The sequence below is a fragment of the Mytilus californianus genome, unplaced genomic scaffold (genome assembly GCF_021869535.1).
Source record: "Mytilus californianus isolate M0D057914Y unplaced genomic scaffold, xbMytCali1.0.p SCAF_6, whole genome shotgun sequence".
Taxonomy (NCBI): domain Eukaryota; kingdom Metazoa; phylum Mollusca; class Bivalvia; order Mytilida; family Mytilidae; genus Mytilus; species Mytilus californianus.
This window is the reverse complement of record NW_026262712.1, coordinates 105049072-105069689: the sequence shown is the minus strand read 5'-3', so window position 1 is coordinate 105069689 and position 20618 is coordinate 105049072. Positions and strand designations below refer to the sequence as shown.

At 32.4% G+C, this 20618-nt stretch overlaps 1 protein-coding gene across 1 annotated transcript in view; it reads right to left on the bottom strand.

Moving 5' to 3' along the window:
- LOC127706753 (aryl hydrocarbon receptor nuclear translocator-like protein 1) overlaps positions 1-16719 on the bottom strand; it is an 80814-nt gene extending 64095 nt beyond the window's left edge. The window contains exons 1-2 of the mRNA XM_052211414.1: positions 16641-16719; positions 901-974 (exon numbers count right to left, since the gene is read on the bottom strand). The gene's annotated coding sequence lies outside the window, so the exon portion shown is untranslated. The remainder of the gene's footprint in view (positions 1-900; positions 975-16640) is intronic.
- Between the last annotated feature and the right edge of the window lie 3899 nt (positions 16720-20618).

Genomic DNA, 20618 nt, shown 5'->3' with positions numbered 1-20618 from the left:
AGAAGGAAAAAAATCTCGTGGTGTCCAAAAGTCAATTTGTCCCAACAGTAAAAATTCCCAAACTTGACTGTGGTTATTCCTTTGGACAATACTTTTTTCACTTATTTATATAAAAAAGTACAAAATAAAGGCTATGAAAGGGTCGGCAGATCCAAATATTTATCTTCTTTTTATCTCTCTTGATGTTAGTGAGTCAAATTTAGCCTTTGTTATTTCAAAACAGGGAAATTGCACTAATGTTTGTGATAAAAATTTAAGGTATTTGAATTATAGTTATAACTGTTTTAGCAATATTTTGCAGGACTTAAACAACTTAATTTTTCTAGTGCCCAGTGTTTGAAAAATATAAAGTGTCATATGAGACTTTGCCCAGATTTTCAAGTGTTCATCAAATTTACATTCCAGCAATAAACATAACCATGAAATTTCAGTTTTACTTCAAAAAATGTCGAACAGCTATCGCTGTTCCTAACAAGAACATTAGTAAAAACACTCAAATGATTTACACCTTCTGGTGTTTTCCATCGGCATTTTTAATATCACTATAAACTTGGTCAAATTGAAATATTCTGTATATATAAAATGCCACTGTGAATTTCTACAAAAATTCGGGAGGTCATGTACAGACACATCCCAATTCCAAAATTCCAATAAGCAAAATTTAAAAAGAGGGAAATGTTTGCATCCTTACCTTGAGAGTATGTCCAGGAATGTTCCACATGTATACCATGACATTTGTGTTTATGTCATTTTATAAGAATTATTATGGTTACCTCAAATACAGGACATTTTTTTCAGTTTAATTTGTTGTAAATAACATTCATTCTGATTGGTTATCTATTGGAAGTGATATATTCAACCTTCATGACAATAACGCAAACAAAAATTTTTGACACTTACTTCAGAAAACTTTAAACACTGTATACAACACCACAAAGGGTATCTTCATCATCACCTTCTATCTCACGCAATATCTGAAAATAAAGAGAAAACAACAAATTTTATCCAAGGTTCTTAATTCCATCTTCACAACAATTAAGGATGGTGTGAATATGTGAAGTAGAAATAAACATCATAAAGTATCTCTGAACACCACGACAGAAAAAATTGGGTAGTAAAAGTTAACTTACAGTCTTACTTATAAACCAAAGCACCTGAGATCACCCCTGGTTTTTGGTTGGGTTTGTGTTGCTCAGTCTAGTTTTCTATATTGTGTTTTGTATACTGATGTTTGTCTTTAGATTTTTCTTTCTGTATTTGCCATTACTTTGTCAGTTTATTTTCAACTAATGAGTTTAAATGTCCCTTTGGTATCTTTTGAGAGGATCTGACACAATGTAAAGGAGCTATCTTGATAAAAAATATTTATATGGAATATTTTTACCAATCCTCCTCCCATTTTAAATTTAACTAATTATCAAACTTATCCAAGGTTGGGATGAATGAAAAACTTTATATAAACTGGAGAGGTTTGTCGATGTATGAAGATGCTAATGTATGCTGTTTTAAAAAAGGAATTATTATGTGATACATCGACCAGTCTTGCTTCATAAAAAATGAATCCCCATTTCAGATTTTACAATTATTGAACTCATGTGTTGATTTGATGAATGGATTAACTGATTAATTGATCCAAATTAGGTGTTTAACCCCACTTTCGCCAAAATTGACTATTTTGTGGTGTGGTGTCAGAAGTGAACAACCACCCTTCAGCAGGAAAACTGATAATCGTAGTCAATTAAGATCAGAGTTGAACGCACATGCCACCTACGGGGTTCAAACTCACAACCTCAGTGTTGACAGGCTTATGTGATACAGTAGTTCTACTACTTAGACCAGTCGGCCATGGAGGCCCCTTTTTTATGAATGGAAACCTTCATTCAAATTGTAAAAAATCTGTTTAAAATATGAAGGCGACAACAAAGTGATGACGGATAAATGGATAGATAGACTGATGAACTGAATGAGGGATGGGATGAAAAACTTTATCCTCCAAATTGCAATGTGTATGGTAAAATAACAGATGAGTCCACATTGAAGATCAGGAAACCATAAACTGAAGAACTTCTTTTTTGATTGGGAACATACGAATTATTCCAGGATATTGGCTTATCAAAATTTTAAAATTTATATTGGAAAATATTTCAAAGTCAAACTCGAGCAGAAATCTGTCTCTTATGGTCTGTCTTCCACAGCATAAAACATATTCTCCTATTGTAACAAAACCTTTGTTAAACAAGACTAGTAAATGACAGCTAGACTCAGGAATACACATGTACTGAATTACATAACAAAAACAGAATAATAACTCATTACCATAAATGAAATTTCTTCTCATCCCAAAAAAGCTCAGATGTTCATTTTTCAACTTTATAATGAAGAAAAACAAAAAGCATTATACCATACCTTGCAAAACAAATATATACAAAACAATGTTAACTACTATACTTAATCAGCTTGTTAGCACCATAGTATTATTAATGATAAGAACCTGACGTCATATAAAATGAAAAAAAGGCAGGGTATTTTATTTGTGAATCAATTAGGTATATTAAAGTTTACATTATAATTGTTGCAAGAATGAAAAAAATATTCAAAAAGTATTGTTTTCTTCAGAAGGCCTCAGAACTGAGACTACTATAACACGTGTTATAGTAGTCTCAGCTCAGAATTATCAATATATTACACAATAACAAATTAAGAAAATTTTGTGACTCATAAATCTGTATAGAAAATTTATTGGTTTTAGCCACATTGGAATGGACAATACACATTTTCTACTAATTATAGCTAACACAGATGTAAATAATACAGCAGTCAACTGCCTCATTTCAATTGAAAAAAGAATGTGTATTCTTAGGACACCATGCACACTCCCTTAATCATGTTTCCATTTTTACAGTAAACTACAAAATAAAAGTCCATCTATCAGAAAAATACTGAAAAGGAAAAAAACATATTTTCAAAAGTTTGCTTCAGACATTATCTCTTAATTATGAAAAATTTCTGCCAAAGTTTCATAAAATTCTATGAATGTTTGACAAAGTAATTGATGTGTAACAAACCATATCTACTTGTACACTTTCAAAAAAAAACTAAGTTCATTTATCAGTAAAATACAGAAAAATGAAAATATATATTTTAAAATGTTTGCTCTGGATACTATATTTTGATCATAAACAAGCTTTTGTCCAAATTTCATAAAATTCCATGAATGTTTCACAAAGTAATTGATGACTTAATAAACTGCTTCGCTGAGCGCAGCTGGATACGCCCGCAGAGGTCCAACCCTGAACAGTTGGGGCAAAAATGGACACAATATTCAAGCTTGATACAGGTCTGAATTTGGATTGTAATGAAATATTTGACATATTATAGGTTTCTGAATAAATGTAGTCAAAGAACTTGAAATTGGTTATATGAATTGAATTTATATTCAATTAAAGATTTCTTTCTGTTGTGCAATACACTGTGCTGTTGAGCAATACTAGTAAATCTGTTGTCAGACTATAAACAAATAAAGTTCAATAACTTCTCAATGTTATATTAGAAATTTATAAAAAAAAAGGGAGGTTATCTTAATAGATATAAATCAGTCATCAAAGTTTAATGAAAACTGCTCTAAGCACTTTAAGGATATTGTCCAAAAACTTGAAAATCACCCCTTTTTTATGAATGAAATCTTGTAACTCGGAAACATAAAATCTAAAATTCATAAAAATCAAAAGGGAGCTTACAACAATAGATATAAACAATTCACCAAAGTTTCATAAAAAATGCTGAAAGCATTTTTGAGTTATTGTCTGAAAACTGGAAAATCCCCCTTTTTGTAACGAATAAAACCCCATAAATCAGAAACGTATAGTCTAAAATTTATAAAAATCAAAAGGGAGCTCATGTCGATAGCATTAAACAATTCACCAAAGTTTCTTGCAAATTGGTGAAATTATTTTTGAGTTATTGTCCGAAAACTGGAAAATCCCCCCTTTTTTAATGAATAAAACTCCAAAATTCGGAAACGGTAAATCCGAAATTTATAAAAAACGAAAGGGAGCTCACGTCAATAGATATAAACAATTCACCAAAGTTTCATGCATATTGTTAAAAGCGTTTTTGAGTTAATGTCCGACATGTTGACGACGGACGGACGGACAGACGGACGGTCAACGGTATACCATAATATGTCCCGTAAACGGGCGTATAAAAACTTTAACCCTCAGACTGAATTTGAATGTTAACTGTAAAATAAAAAACAAAAGTCAATTTATTAGTAAAATACCGAAAAATTAATTTTCAAAATTTTGCTCTGGATACTATACATGTATATTGATCATAAACAAGCTACTGTCCAAACTTCATAAAATTCTATGTAGGTTTGACAAAGTTATTGATATCTAAAAAAACTTTAACCACAAACTGAACCTAAATGTTGACACCGCCGTTGTCACCGCCGGAATCTAGGATCTGTTTCACAACACAAATGTCGCAGACTTGACAATAAAATAAGGAGATGTGGTATGATTGCCAATGAGATATTTATTCCCCGAAGTTCAAATGAAGTGGATGTAAGCAATCAGACAACAATGAGAAAAACCCATACCGTGTAGTCGGCTATACATACGTCCGTACATAAAAATATATGAAATAATTCAATTGAGAAAACTAACGACCTAATTAATAAAAAAAAACAATTAACGAAAAACAAATATGACGAATTTGAACCAAAAATATAACAACAACTTCATAGTAATATACCTTAAAAAAAATACTTTATTGTGACCTACCATATAAATAAGTGCTAAGAAAACTTATTACAATGGGTATTAAATTCTCTTCCTTCTCGGTGATAATGTCACATATATTAAAATGGGAATGCTGTCTGTAATTCAATGACAGTTTCTTTCAAGGTCATCATCTAACTGACATACTTCTTCTACTTAATGTTTTTTTTTTTTTTTTTGTGTCAAGCACTTTACCTTTGTAAGAAGTTGAGTGTGTACCTGTATTTGTTGACAAAATTTACAAGTGTCTATTTTGCTAAATCTTTCAGAGTTTGTTTCTATAAAAGTGTAAACAACAGTACAACAAATCTAATCCCCCTACACAACGAAATACACAAACAACAGTACAACAAATCTAATCCCCCTACACTACGAAATACACAAACAACAGTACAACAAATCTAATCCCCCTACACTACGAAATACACAAACAAGAGTACAACAAATCTAATCCCACTACACTATGAAATACACAAACAACAGTACAACAAATCTAATCCACCTACACAACTAAATACACAAACAACAGTACAACAAATCTAATCCCCCTACACTACGAAATACACAAACAACAGTACAACAAATCTAATCCCCCTACACTACGAAATACACAAACAACAGTACAACAAATCTAATCCCCCTACACTACGAAATACACAAACAACAGTACAACAAATCTAATCCCCCTACACTACGAAATACACAAACAACAGTACAACAAATCTAATCCCCCTACACTATGAAATACACAAACAACAGTACAACAAATCTAATCCCCCTACACAACGAAATACACAAACAACAGTACAACAAATCTAATCCCCCATCACTACGAAATACACAAACAACAGTACAACAAATCTAATCCCCCTACACAACGAAATACACAAACAACAGTACAACAAATCTAATCCCCCTACACTACAAAATACACAAACAACAGTACAACAAATCTAATCCCCCTACACTACAAAATACACAAACAACAGTACAACAAATCTAATCCCCCTACACTACAAAATACACAAACAACAGTACAACAAATCTAATCCCCCTACACTATGAAATACACAAACAACAGTACAACAAATCTAATCCCCCTACACAACGAAATACACAAACAACAGTACAACAAATCTAATCCCCCTACACTACGAAATACACAAACAACAGTACAACAAATCTAATCCCCCTACACAACGAAATACACAAACAACAGTACAACAAATCTAATCCCCCTACACTACAAAATACACAAACAACAGTACAACAAATCTAATCCCCCTACACTACAAAATACACAAACAACAGTACAACAAATCTAATCCCCCTACACTACAAAATACACAAACAACAGTAGAACAAATCTAATCCCCCTACACTACCAAATACACAAACAACAGTACAACAAATCTAATCCCCCTACACTACCAAATACACAAACAACAGTACAACAAATCTAATCCCCCTACACTACAAAATACACAAACAACAGTACAACAAATCTAATCCCACTACACAAAGAAATACACAAACAACAGTACAACAAATCTAATCCCCCTACACTACGAAATACACAAACAACAGTAGAACAAATCTAATCCCCCTACACAACGAAATACACAAACAACAGTACAAGAAATCTAATCCCCCTACACTACAATACGCACTGTACATTATAGACATGTTCAGTTCTCTTAGAAATACAAAACATATATACAACATGCCTGATTTACCAATTAACATATTTAATGCATGAAAAGCATACAGCTTTGAGTGTCATATTCAGTTCTCTTAAAACTAATAGTCATATGATATAGGACATTATTTACAAATCACAAGAAAGGTGGGGTGGGCCTTGTATGATTTGTAATATAAATAGTTGAAGCAAGGACTTATTTGAATCTGGAATAATTTTGAATTCTGGAAAATTGATAAGAAATGTATGATGAAAACTAACCCAATTAAGGAGGGTTGGTTATGCATGCATGGCTAAGGGGGGTTAGTTAGTTCATACTGAAATATCAGTGAAAGTAACCTGAACCTTAGTCATGCGCCCATGGCTAACCCACTTTAATTGGGTTAGTTTTCATTATACATTTTTAATCAATTTTCCATAATTCAAAATTATTCCAGATTCAAATAATTCCTTGTTTTTGATGACATTTGTCAAATATTAAAGACTGACAAAAAAACACAACTGTGCTTTCGTAAATTAAATATGCAAATTTGAATTTGCAACATTTCTTTTCTGAACTAAAGAATATGGTTTGAATTCATATATCTTTCTTTGTTCTCTTCTACTATGCTTTTCATCATACAACATTCTTTGAAAATCAACAGTCACTCTGCAATTGTGAATTTGTGTCCCTTAACTATAATTTATACCTTATAAAACACTATTATATATTTATTGACAATTCTGTATTAATGAATGCAGACCATATATATAAACAACTTGTCAAGACAATGATTAACAATAAGTTTAAGGTTCAGACTAAAAGGTGAAGGACATGAATGGAAAACCCTGAAATTCAATTTCAATCTTTGTTATAATACCATCACACATTTTAAGGTTCCAAATAAATGATATTTGGACCAATCTGTAGTGTGGGGTTTATTTTATCAGTACATTAAAGTGTTGTCTATCGTATCTGTAAATTAAAGTGTGGGGTGTGTGGGTTCTATCTTATCAGTAAAATAAAGTGTTGGTCTATCATCAGTACAATAAAGTGTGTTGTCTAATATTATCAGTACAATATAATAAAGTGTGGGTCTATCTTAGCAGTACAAAAAGTGTGGGGTCTATCTCATCAGTACAATGAAGTGTGGGGTCTACCTTATCAGTACAATGAAGTGTGGGGTCTATCTTATCAGTACAATGAAGTGTGGGGTCTATCTTATCAGTTCAATGAAGTATGGGGTCTATCTTATCAGTACAATAAAGTGTGGGGTCTACCTCATCAGTACAATGAAGTGTGGGGTCTATCTTATCAGTACAATAAAGTGTGGAGTTTACCTTACCAGTACAATGAAGCAAGGGGTCTATCTTATCAGTACAATGAAACAAGGGGGCTATCTTATCAGTACAATGAAGCGTGGGGTCTAGAATAATATTTATAAACTGTTAAATATCAATAACCTTGAGTGGACATAAAAATGCCATATCAGTACTAATAAAGCAGCAATATAAACAAATTAGATGTATGGAAAAATATCCCTGACAGAATTGAAGGGTCAAACAGCAAATCATTTGGAATATTCATGAACTAAATCATGACTTGGGTATTAAATAATAGTTCATTCAAATTTTCGTAAACAGGCATTGGTAAGGACACAAAGTTCAAGATATTATCATTGCAATAAATCAACAGAAACTGATAGTTACATATTCAAAATTGACCTGCTAAAAAATTAACCAGACACTCAAACTAAACCAGAATTATCAGAACTTTTTTTACCTACGTATACAGAAAATTTCACTTGAATAATAAAACTCCAGGAAAAATAAATGGGGAATGTGTCCATGGGACACTGAAGATGCCCCTGCTTGCATATAAGTTATAAAGGGACATAACTAAAGAACAGTAAAAGTGACGCTACCAAATTCAAACTTGGTCTGAATTTTGTGGTAATAAGCATTGTGTATAAGTTTCATAACATTTGGTTGAGGTAAACTTAAGTTAAAGAATGGAAATGAAAAATTCAGCAATTTTTCCATTTGTAAAGATGCATATCTCTAGAACGGTAAAAGTGATGCCACCAAAAATCATACTTGATCTGTGTTTTGTGGTAATAATCATTGTGTATAAGTTTTAAAACATTTGATTGAGTCAAACTTAAGTTAGAGAACAGAAACGAAAAATTCAGCAATTTTTCCATTTGTAAAGGACATAACTCTTCAATGGTACAAGTGATCCCACAAAAATTCAAACTTGATCTGCGTTTTGTGGTAATAAGCATTGTGAGTAAGTTTCATAACATTTGGTTAAGAAAAACTAAAGTTAGAGAACAGAAACCAATTTCGAGACGTACGAACTTAAAATGCAATGAGAATATTTCAAATAAATTCCAGGAAAAATGTAATATCATCCTTCAAGGGTGGTAACTCCTGACTGATTTGGAGTTCATGTCAAGCTATATAAAGTTTCTTCCAAGACAATAACACCTATAAGGAGTCAACAGACAATTTTGGCAACGTTGACCAATTTGTATTTCTAGTTCTGCTAATTATTTTTGCTTATTACAGTTTCTCTTCATCTACTATAGTTTGCGCAAAAATAACAGAAAACTGTTAAAAATTGCAATTCAAGGGCAATAACTTATATAATGAGTCAACTCAGTTGAACTGACAATTTCAGCCATGTTCCCTTAATAGTAGATCTAGTCCTGCTGGTCTTTTTTCTATACATACAGTTTCTCACTTTCTACTGTAATAGTTTTCTGCAAAATAACACCAATATGGGTGGAAAGGATCTTTCAAGGGCAATAACTCCTAAAAGGAGTCATCTGATAGTTTCATCTATGTTACCTTGTTAGAAGATCATGTTCTGCTGATCATTTTTGGCATTTACAGTTTCAATCTATAAGAAGTTGTCTGACAGTTGTTGAAAAAATGTATGGTAGGTAGATCTTGATATTCTGAACATTTCTATACGTCTGATTATTTTCTATCTATAACTGTTTACAAGATAATAGACAATACTTGCATTTTACACCTTTGTTCTATTTCTAGCCTTGGCAGTCATATTGGTTGGCAGACAAGACCATCATACACAATTTTTAAACTAAATACCCTACAGATGATTGTGGCCAAATTTAGCTCCATTTGGCTCAGAAGTTTTAGAGTTGAAGATTTTTGTAAAAGTCAATGTACAATGCAGCAGCTAAAATGTTAATATCAGATCCTGTTGGCCAATTTTACCTACAATTTTAATTACAAAATGGAACTTTCGAGTGACCAAAAATATGACCATACTGATGAAGATTACTCATACAAAATGAGACATTACAAATATAAGCAACTTCATTACATGACTGTGACAATAAAATAATAACAGACTTGCTACATATTTAAAATGGAAACTTCATTTAGACCAGGGATCTAGAACAATAGGATCAAAATGGGTATTCTAGACAAAATAAAGTGTCAAGGGATGTCAGTGTTACACTGAAACAATGTTTTTAACAAGAAATGGAATCTGATATTATTAAATATTAAATCATGGCTCACTTGAGCCTGTAAATTACCCTAGTTAACCTATCTAACTAGTTATTGATAAGGAATTTATAAATGTTTAAGTACCTAAACATTTATACCATAGCAACTATGAATGAAAAGAGATGTAAGGTATTACATGTATTATGCTTATGAAAGAGCAACATAACAACACATACTAATGTATAACCATAAGAAATCTACAGTCTAACATAAATTTAGAGGTCACTCAATTAACCTAGTCTTGCACAATTTACAGGTATTAATAGAATATAAAAAAAAAAACATAAATGAATTAATTTATAATTTTAACAGAAATAGAGAAAAAAACAACAACAAATTCTCAAAACAAAACAAAACCATTAGGGTATGACACATAACAACCATGGATGAAGGTTCTTAACTCATGTAACTTATATGAATTTGTGGCATGGTAAATTTTTTTTTTTTAAATCAACCCTCCCCTTTTAAATTAAATTCAAGGGATTTATAAATGGCATAAAACACGATAAAAGAACTTTCAATTAATATCAGTGTAGGAAAAGCACTTTACTCTAAATAAATCTTAAATGTTTTAAATATAGATCTACAAATACTTGAATGTGGTTGGTTTGTTAGAATATGTTTGCTTGGCTTACATTTTGATAGACCATGTTCATGATGTTGCCAAAACTAATTTTATCATTATATACTCATACACATGAAGGTAATCCTGGAGTTCCAAGAAATTTGAAATTGGAAGAAAAACAAATATGAGTTGAGATTTATAAAAATTAAACACATTTGATTGATAACGAAAAAAGCAAGTACAAACAAAAAATATAAATAAATTCTTTCCTACCAAAGAATTCTTGCAGGTACTGGAAGCAAGCTTTAACATACCTGTTGATATGAAATTATGCCATCCTACACTATGACTATTATGTTTGTCGGTAGAGTAGGACAAATAATGAATATTCATTGAGTCATCAAGTTACCTTTCCAGCTATAAAAAAATATATGTTATTCCAAAGCTGCATAATTTCACAATTTTGAATTACAAAAATGTAGCAATAAAGAGTTATGAACTGCATCTAAGTTAATGTTGCATGAAACCATATACCGGTACTTTATTTATGTATTTAAGTTTATTTCAGTTGTAGGGGTAAAAGTTCCTAAAGATGACAAAGTTAGATCTACTTGTTTGTGCCCCTTAGCATCTAGGTTTGACTGCATCCCAGTACTTGGGATTGCTGCAAGATCAGACCATGATTGCTGATGCATTCAATACTTGTCTATCTAGGCAAGGAGGTTGGTTGAGTCTACTTTATTAAAAAGATTTTGAATTGCAAATAATCACAAAAACTGTAGCCCATAATATGAATATTCAGTAGTCACTAACAACAATTAGAATATTACCTTACATCATTCAATATTACAATGTGCATAAATTTATAAAAAAAATAATTTCCCAGTCTACATATATATAGAGAAGTTGTCTGCTGAAGTAAGATGGGTATGAGACAGTGCTAAATTATGTAACAAATAAAGGAAGGGTTTTTTTTATATTTAGGACCTTAAACTGTTAAATTTAAGTCAAATTAAATACTTATATTTAGAACATCAATTTTACATGTAGTATTTTTAAATGTATCTTGTAAGGCTTTAGGTTTCTGATTAAGACCTTGGATTATCTTTTAATTAGAATTGACAATAAGTGTAATACTAAGTTATCTGTTGGACTTGAAGTTAATCCTCTTTTTAGTGATTATCTATACCTGTAACACTAACAGCACTATTAGCATTGTATGTTTATGTTTATAATAATATCTAATAAGAAACAATAACCAAACAATATCTGTATAAAATTGTGTACTGAAGTTACTCACTGCTAAGCTATTTAAGAGTTACATAGGAGTCTGTATCAAGCAATGACTCAATGACCAAAGAGGAAAAGGGGGGGACACAGGGGGAGATCATTTCCCAAATCCAGCTATTTTTGTAATTCCACTTTTATCATCCCTTACATCCCACATCCCCATTATTTTTTACGCCATATCTCACATCCCAAAGGATGTCATCTTCCTCACTCAAAAGCTCTTGTTTTTTACCCCATATCCCACATCCTAAAGGATATCATCTTCCTCGCTCAAAAGCTCTTGTTTTTTACCCCATATCCCACATCCTAAAGGATGTCATCTTCCTCACTCAAAAGCTCTTGTTTTTTACTCCATATCCCACATCCTAAAGGATGTCATCTTCCTCACCCAAAAGCTCTTGTTTTTTACCCCATATCTCACATCCTAAAGGGTGTCACCTTCCTCACCCAAAAGCTCTTGTTTTTTTACCCCATAGGGTGTCATCTTCCTCACTCAAAAGCTCTTGTTTTTACCCCATATCTCACATTCTAAAGGGTGTCATCTTCCTCACCCAAAAGCTCTTGTTTTTTACCCCATTTCTCACATCCCAAAGGATGTCATCTTCCTCACTCAAAAGCTCTTGTTTTTTACCCCATATCTCACATCCCAAAGGGTGTCATCTTCCTCACTCAAAAGCTCTTGTTTTTTTACCCCATATCTCACATACCAAAGGGTGTCATCTTCCTCACTCAAAAGCTCTTGTTTTTTACCCCATATCTCACATACCAAAGGGTGTCATCTTCCTCACTCAAAAGCTCTTGTTCAATTGTACTCCTTTGCTGCATCATTAAAGATTATATCACTGAATGTATTGAGTTTGCATCCTGGCACCAGGTGAATTTAAAGGGGAACTTAGACAATTCACTTCACAATGCTTTAGGTTGAAGTCAATATTCATGATATTAGGTCTATTGGTATAGGCCAGCCGTTGCAACAGTTTGGAGTTTCAGTACTAGTGTTCTCAGAAGCAGAAATTATATATTGACAGATAAAGGCACAAAATCCCATTGTCACAAAGCCTGCCAAAACTACATAAAATCAATCATGTAAATTCATGATGGTTTATTTAGGTCAGGAGGATTGATTATAACATATTCTGATAATAATCATATATTTATATAAGAAATATATCAATTTTTATACCAAACAATGCTGAATGAAACATAAAATTATGAAAGCTCCTCATCAAAACATCAATAATAAACACTTATCATAGATGTGTTATACCATTTAACTATTGTAAATACTTTTAGTATGATCAATGTCACTTTATCATTGATCATGTTGATGATATACATGATATAAGGACTATCGTTTTTGTAAAAGCTTGGTTATTTTTGTAAACATCTAAATTCAGGGTTTTCACTATGGATTTCCATAGGGACTCATCATATTTGGCCTTGGCAACTCAAACAGTGAGAAGAGGAAATTTGGTTGCTATACATAATTTTATTATTTCAATCTCCATGACATAATACATGTAGATCAAGGAAATAACATAAAATTTAGAATATTTTAAATTTGTTTCTATAAAATGATGATGATATATATGTCAATGAGCTCAGTTGATACAACATTTTATAATCTTGATGCATCTTTGGACTCACCAGTTTTGAAAATGATGAGTCCAGACAGATTTCATGAGTCCAGGACTCATGAACTTGCCTAAGTGATAACCACCTAAATTCTACATGTTCTATATTTTCTTGAAAGATGCATATAAAATTCCAAAAAGGTAAAGACGAATACTACATAGTTTTACAACAACATTTGTTATTCCAAGTATTAGAGTCAGTTATTCCCTCTTCCTTCTGCCTTTTATTCAGTTCCTTATCACCTTGCATCAACCATCTTTTAGCCTTTCTTCCACTTCATTCACAGCTAGCTCCACCTTCCTTCCCCCTTGTTATCTCCTTTTCACAGATATCAATTTCACTAATGTTCCAATCTCTTTCTGCCAAGATGATTAAGCCTCTAAATCTCATGTCCAGACTTTCAGTATAACCTTACTAAATCTATCATGTATCAAAAATAGAAAGGATCAAAATCTTACTTCTGAAAGTCAAACAAGAGCTTAATTGCCCACTCCTCAAAGTATATATCTTGATTGTTGATTACTTTGCTGTCAACAGTTTCTAACTATCTGGTATACTGTTTGAGATAATATACAAAAACTTGAATTTTAGTAAAAAATCAGTCATTTAAGTAAATAATTTAATTTTGGATGTAACACTTCTTCTGATTGGCTGAAAGTTTTTTGTCTATCAGCTCATTATGACATAGGCATATTTTTGTCATGTGACCATGACATCATCAACGTTTTTTCATGATTTACTCTTTAAAAATGGAATTTAGAATTAAATTATAAGGCATGACTGTAATATTTTTTCTGTCTTTTCGAAATAACCTCAAAAATGTGGTGCACACTTTTAAATAACCCAATACGCAGGTTATTCAGTGTGCACCACATTTTTTATGTTATTTCTTCATAGACAGCAAAAATATTACAGTCATTCCTTAAATAACTCCTTTAACAAGTGGTTTCATTCATTTAAGAATTAATGTAGTACTTGTATTGCTGATAATTTTTGCTGTTTACAGATTCTGCTTATCTATCATAGTTTAGAGATAATAAAACAAAACCTCAAAAATTAATCAAAATCATCATTTAAGGGCAAAAACCATGATAACTCCTGTAAAGTCAGCCATAAGAATTATTGCACATCTTGTATTGCTGATCATTTTTGCACCTTACAGTTCATACTTATCTATTATATTATTTTGAGATAATAGGCAAAACTTCAAATAAACTGTCGACACAGAGATATGCCTCGCATTTTTAAAAAATTTTGATGGTAAAATGCAAATGTTAAAATCAAAAAGGCAATATTTAAACCTGTAACTATGCAAATCATTCAAAGTTAATGAACCATGCCTGAAGGTGCAGGGCCAAATAACCTCAATGGAAATGTAAAATGCTAATGCTTATGAAACTGCATACAAAAATACCATTAACTTATCATAAGTGGTTCCCTTTAAACTAACCTAAACACAAACTTTGACTTGTAAATTATGTAAAAGTTTGGAAGTCAATGAAGCATGATGAGGGGTGGGTCATATAATCTCCATGAAAATGAGACTTGGAAATGCCAATACAACTGCATACCAAATATCACTGACATAACATTAGTCCTTCGTCTAAAACTGATCTAATCACAAACTTTAATATGTAAATAATGCAAAACATTTAGAGTCAATGAACCATGACTGAAGGGGGAGCCAAATAATCTCCATGGAAATGAGATGTGCCAATGCTAATACATCTGCACACCAAATATCAGACCTACCACTAATAGTTCCCCTTAAACTGATCTAATCAAAAACTAATACGTCAACTAAGCAAAAGTTTCAAAGTCAATAGACCATGACTGAGGGGGCAGGGCCAATTAATCTCTATGGAAATGAGATGTGCTAATGCTTATACAACTGCATACCAAAAATCATTGACCTACCACTAGTGGTTCCCCATATACTTGACCTCATCACAAACTAAATCATTATTGACGCTGCCACCGGAAACAGCATGCTTAAGTCTCGCTTTTTCAACTTCTTCGACGCAAGACAAAATGTTATTTCAAATGTACCTTTAGGTTTGAAGTCCTCTGTATTTTCCATTGATTATTAACTATATCAAGGTCATGAATGGTTTCTGTTCCAAAGTTTATCATTTTTTATTTCAAGAAAATTTCCATTGTTTGGAAGAGGTCATATTCTGTTACGGAAGCTTAATCTAAAGAGGAGGAGGTACTTTTATACCTATCAAAATTCTTCAGAATCAAAGGTTTATAGTGAATAAAAAATTGGTCATGGAAAATTGTTTGTTTTGCACCTTTGCAATTTGTATATATATATTTATATTTACTTCAATCCTTGTTTAAAAGTGATAATATTACATTTTTAGACATTAAAAAAACCAAAATTACTTGAAAATTATTGTTCACAATGCCATTTCACCCTTCCAGCCAGGTAAAAATAAATCATACCATAAATGAGGAGACTATCAGCACTGGTGCACTCTTTGCAAACATTGCTGCAAAACATTACTTTCCTTTCGCAATTGAAATATAAATATAGCCGATATGATAAGTGTCATGAATATATGCTTCAAGCTTTGATATTCTATATAAACAAACAGGCAATTGTGAAATATATTAACAGTTTATAGCTCTTACATGTAGTTAGGTGTACATGTACTTAGATTTTCAGAGGAAAAAAGCACTGCACAAGCGTAAGCACATTTTGGGATGTCATATCATGTCATGATTTCTCATTACCATAGGTTGGCAACTATGTTATAATCAACAGAAGGGTACCTCTTAAACTATCTAATGCATGTTGTTCATTATCTAGTGTTGTAAACACACACACGTGTATAACCTAGATTAAAAAAATGGAAACATGACTGAAAATGAAGGTAATATTTTAGCATTGTCGGAGAGAAAAATGACCTCTTGGTCAGTAAATCTAGCGCATCAACAGCAATAATTGATCTCAGATTATAATGATAGAGACCATGACCAAAATAACAAGGGTCCGCTGGGTCATCTACCAATTCAACTTACAAGGATTTATATAGAAAATGTAAATTCTTGATTACAAGTTTTTTCTGATTGCATAGTGATTTTGAATGAAATAAATGAATAAAAAAAATATCTGACATTTTCCTTTGCAGATTTTACTTACCAGCTTTTGTTTACATCTTCGCATGAGAAGTTGTGTAGATATTTATGAAAATGTTACATAAAATTTGTGTCTAGCAATGGCCTTCACCTTCAATATGATCTCCCCTTCTTGTCCTAATTTTAGACTAGCTGTGTTTACATACCTGTTCGTCACTGGGTCACTACTAATCAGGTTCACGGTTAGGTTATCATCCTGGCTTAAAAATTACACTGCTAGTAGGGCTATTCAGATTTAAATACTGGGGAAGGGGAAGTGACTAAATATCCATAGAAAGGGCTAATATGCCATGAAATTAATCAATCTATAGGGACTAATATTATCCTTGTTGTTTACAAGAGGGTCTGGATGGGGTTCTTCATTCCTGTATTCTTTAACTGGGGCGTGTTTTTTTGTTCTTCGGTAGTGAGCCAGAAGAGGTCCATTTCGGTTTTTTTGCATAGGGAATTTCTTCTGGCTCTCTTCCACCTCTTCTTTTTTGATAGGTAGTTTAGACGGCAGAGGCACATAACAAACATGGCGTCGTTTAGTCTAAATGACATTAATAAATTTATGAATGCAGATATATTAGAATGTGAGCTGTGTTATAAACGTTTTTTATGGTATGACAGTCTTAGTAGGGCATCCCTGTAGGACGATTAGCTGGATAAATATAAGAACTACACGGACAATAACAGTTAAGGGACGACTATTTGATATTCTAGGGAAGGGATTTGATTGATTGGTGTTTATCGCTACTCAGTTTCAACACTAAGTTGGACTATTCAGTGGTGGTCAGTTTAAATGTATAGATGAAGAATGGGGAAGGGAAGAGGGCATTATTAACTTTTTTAATCTGTCACTAATTAATTTATGCCTATTTTTCAGCTCTTACCAGGCAACTATATTCATATATGAAATCCTCCTGCCCCCCACCCCAATAAATGAATAAATATCAAATGGTTTTTCTTCTTATTTATCACAAGTTAAAATTGATTGATTGTTTGTTGCTAATTTTTAACGCCCAGTGACAAATATGTCATGCATGTTCAGGACTCGGTTCAGGAAAACACGAATTTAAAAGTCAGGTATATAATACAAAAACGAAGAGATGTATGATTGCTAATGAGGCAACTATCCACCGGAGTTTAAATATGAAGTGGATGTAAGCAATTATAGCCAACCGTAATTAAGGCCTTCAACAATGACAAAACCCGATACTGTATTAAAAGTCGTCTATAAAAGGCCCGACGTGAAAAGTGTGAGAAACAATTCAAACGAAAAAACTAACGGCCTAATTATACATAACAAAATAATTTACAAAATATCAAATATGAGTCGAGACATGAACCAACGACAACCACTAAACTACAGGCTCCTGACTTGGGACAGGCACACAAAGAATATGGCAGGGTTGATATAAAAACGAAGATTGCCAATGAGACAACCCTCCACAAGAGACCAAATGACACAGCAATTAACAGCTATCGGTCACCGTACGGCCTTCAACAATAAGCAAAGCCCATACCGCATAGTCAGCTATAAAAGGCCCCGAAATCACAAATGTAAAACAATTCAAACGAGAAAACTAACGGTCTAATTAATGTACAACAAAATGAACGTTAAACAAATATGTAACACAGCAACAAACGACAACCACTGAATTACAGGCTCCTGACTTGGGACAGGCACATACATTGTATGCGTGCATATAGATCCATATACAATGAAAATTTTTGAAAAGTGGTGGTCCGAAGGTTTTGACCATCGAAATTTTGCAATAGAAATAATAGTTAGGACCAGAAGATTTTCTTGAAGGACCACTAGAGAAAAATGATTTTGAGAACTTTCCGATATCTTTGCTTTATACAAAAATAATCCAGTTTGGTTACTTTAAAAAAAAATGGATAGACAAGATGTCCTTTTTGATTATATTCGAGACAAACATTGACGAATTTTTGTGCAGTTTAAGATTATTCTTAAAAATCAAATAGTGGGGGGTTAAGCCTAATTTGTCTAGCAAAATTGAGTTAGAGGAAAGAACAAAGAAAAATGTCACGAACAGAGCATGTAAAGCAAAATTCTATCCGGATGAAATATCATCTGGGGGAAAAAATGTTACAGAAGTTGTTGTTATTTTTTTACAGTCATGTCTACCGGACGTATCTTAATTTGCTATAAAATCATCGTAAACTTCATTTATGTCATCCAACATAACAAAAATCTGCTATATTCGACGGTAAATTGAATTTTTGTTTTATTGGTCTTCCGTAGAATATCTCCAGAAGAGGTCCAGATTCATTTTTTTGGACTCTTCACCAGAAGACATTCTGGAGATGTGCAGAAGAAACCAATAAAACACGCCCCTGTTTTAAAAGTTATTTTTCTCTATTCTTTATTTTTGGTTTAGTATCCTCTACTCTTTTACATCCCATCATACTCTATCTTTATTTTTCGGCCAATTTTGTTCTCTATTCTTAAATTTGGTGGTATATGTTAACCCCATCCATACCCTCTTACAATGAAAAAAATATAGTTTAAATGTGCCCGTCCATCACTGACTACGAAGAGGAGTGGACTTTAACTCATACAAGGTTATTTCATAATGGTTGTGAAGCTGCTTCTGATTCTTGGTCAACAAACACTAAACCATTTGGTTTATATGGTTATAATATTGGTCAAAAAACACTTAACCATTTGGTTTATATGGTTATAATATTGGTCAACAAACACTAAACCATTTGGTTTATATGGTTATAATGTAACACAATGTGTGAGATAACAATAATTATCAAGGTGAATTCAAATATAACATAACTGAAACAAATACATTTACCCTTTAGACACTAAATAACAATCTGTACGAATATTATAGACCTATACCCTGCAGCCAATAAATGACCATGTCTACTGTGAAATAACATGTATCCGTCAGGGGTTAATTGCATAGTTTGACAATTAACCACAGACTAGTATTACTCCACATCCAGACTACTACGCAACCTGCCAACAGCTACGGGCCATTGTGTAACGATGGATGACCCCACTGAACTATATAAGATCCAGCTTTGGACTCGAAGGATAGATTCGTACAGATAGATTCCGACAGGAGATTCCGCCAAGGTCTCCCCCCTTGTGGGTAGGCTGGAATTAATTCACTAACCATCCGAATTACTCAGTCAGGACCAAACAGTTATACCACTATACGATCACGTGTCCGTGTGACGATATGAACATTCGAACAATTCAACTTTAGAGACAGTTTGTGAACAATCGAACATTTGAACTTTAGAAGCAGTCTTAACTTTGTAATTACATAATAAAATTATTTATCCACTTACTGACTTCGTTACAAGTCGTAAAATTGATGCCGTTTAGACCAGGATCGACTTGGATTGGCTAAAACAACGCAAAGGAATATAAAACGTAAGAACTAAGTTACTTTCACTTTTATCTTTATGGACAATCAAGATATTTCTATGTCAGTGCAAAAAGTAGAAATGGCTTTTCAAGGGATGGCACACATGTTAAGTACAGTTTTTAATTTTAAAGGGAGTGAGGCCGTATATTTAAAAGGCTTAAAATCAGAAGTTTGTTCACGAGCTGTGGTTCGCACGAAATTTTTATTAGTATTTTTAGAAATTGTTCGTCAATTTAAGAATTATGAATACACATATTCTTAAAACAATTGAAGATATTGTTTAGTTATTTTTATATGCAGTTATTTAATAGATAGGATACGTTATATATAATAAGTATGATTCTTAAAAATAAAACTTTTTTTTGAGTTTGAAGAAGCTAGTTTTTCGTTTAGAGTAAATATGTAAAAAACTAAAATGTCTGATACTATAGCATTTATAGTATGGGTTGTTTTCTTGAAGATACATTCAATTATTCTAGAAAATATATATCTTACGTAAAATTAGTAGAGCACCGGTATATATGAAGGTTGATTTAGAACCTTTGGTAGATGAAGTTAAGGGTACATTGTGGGTTCATATG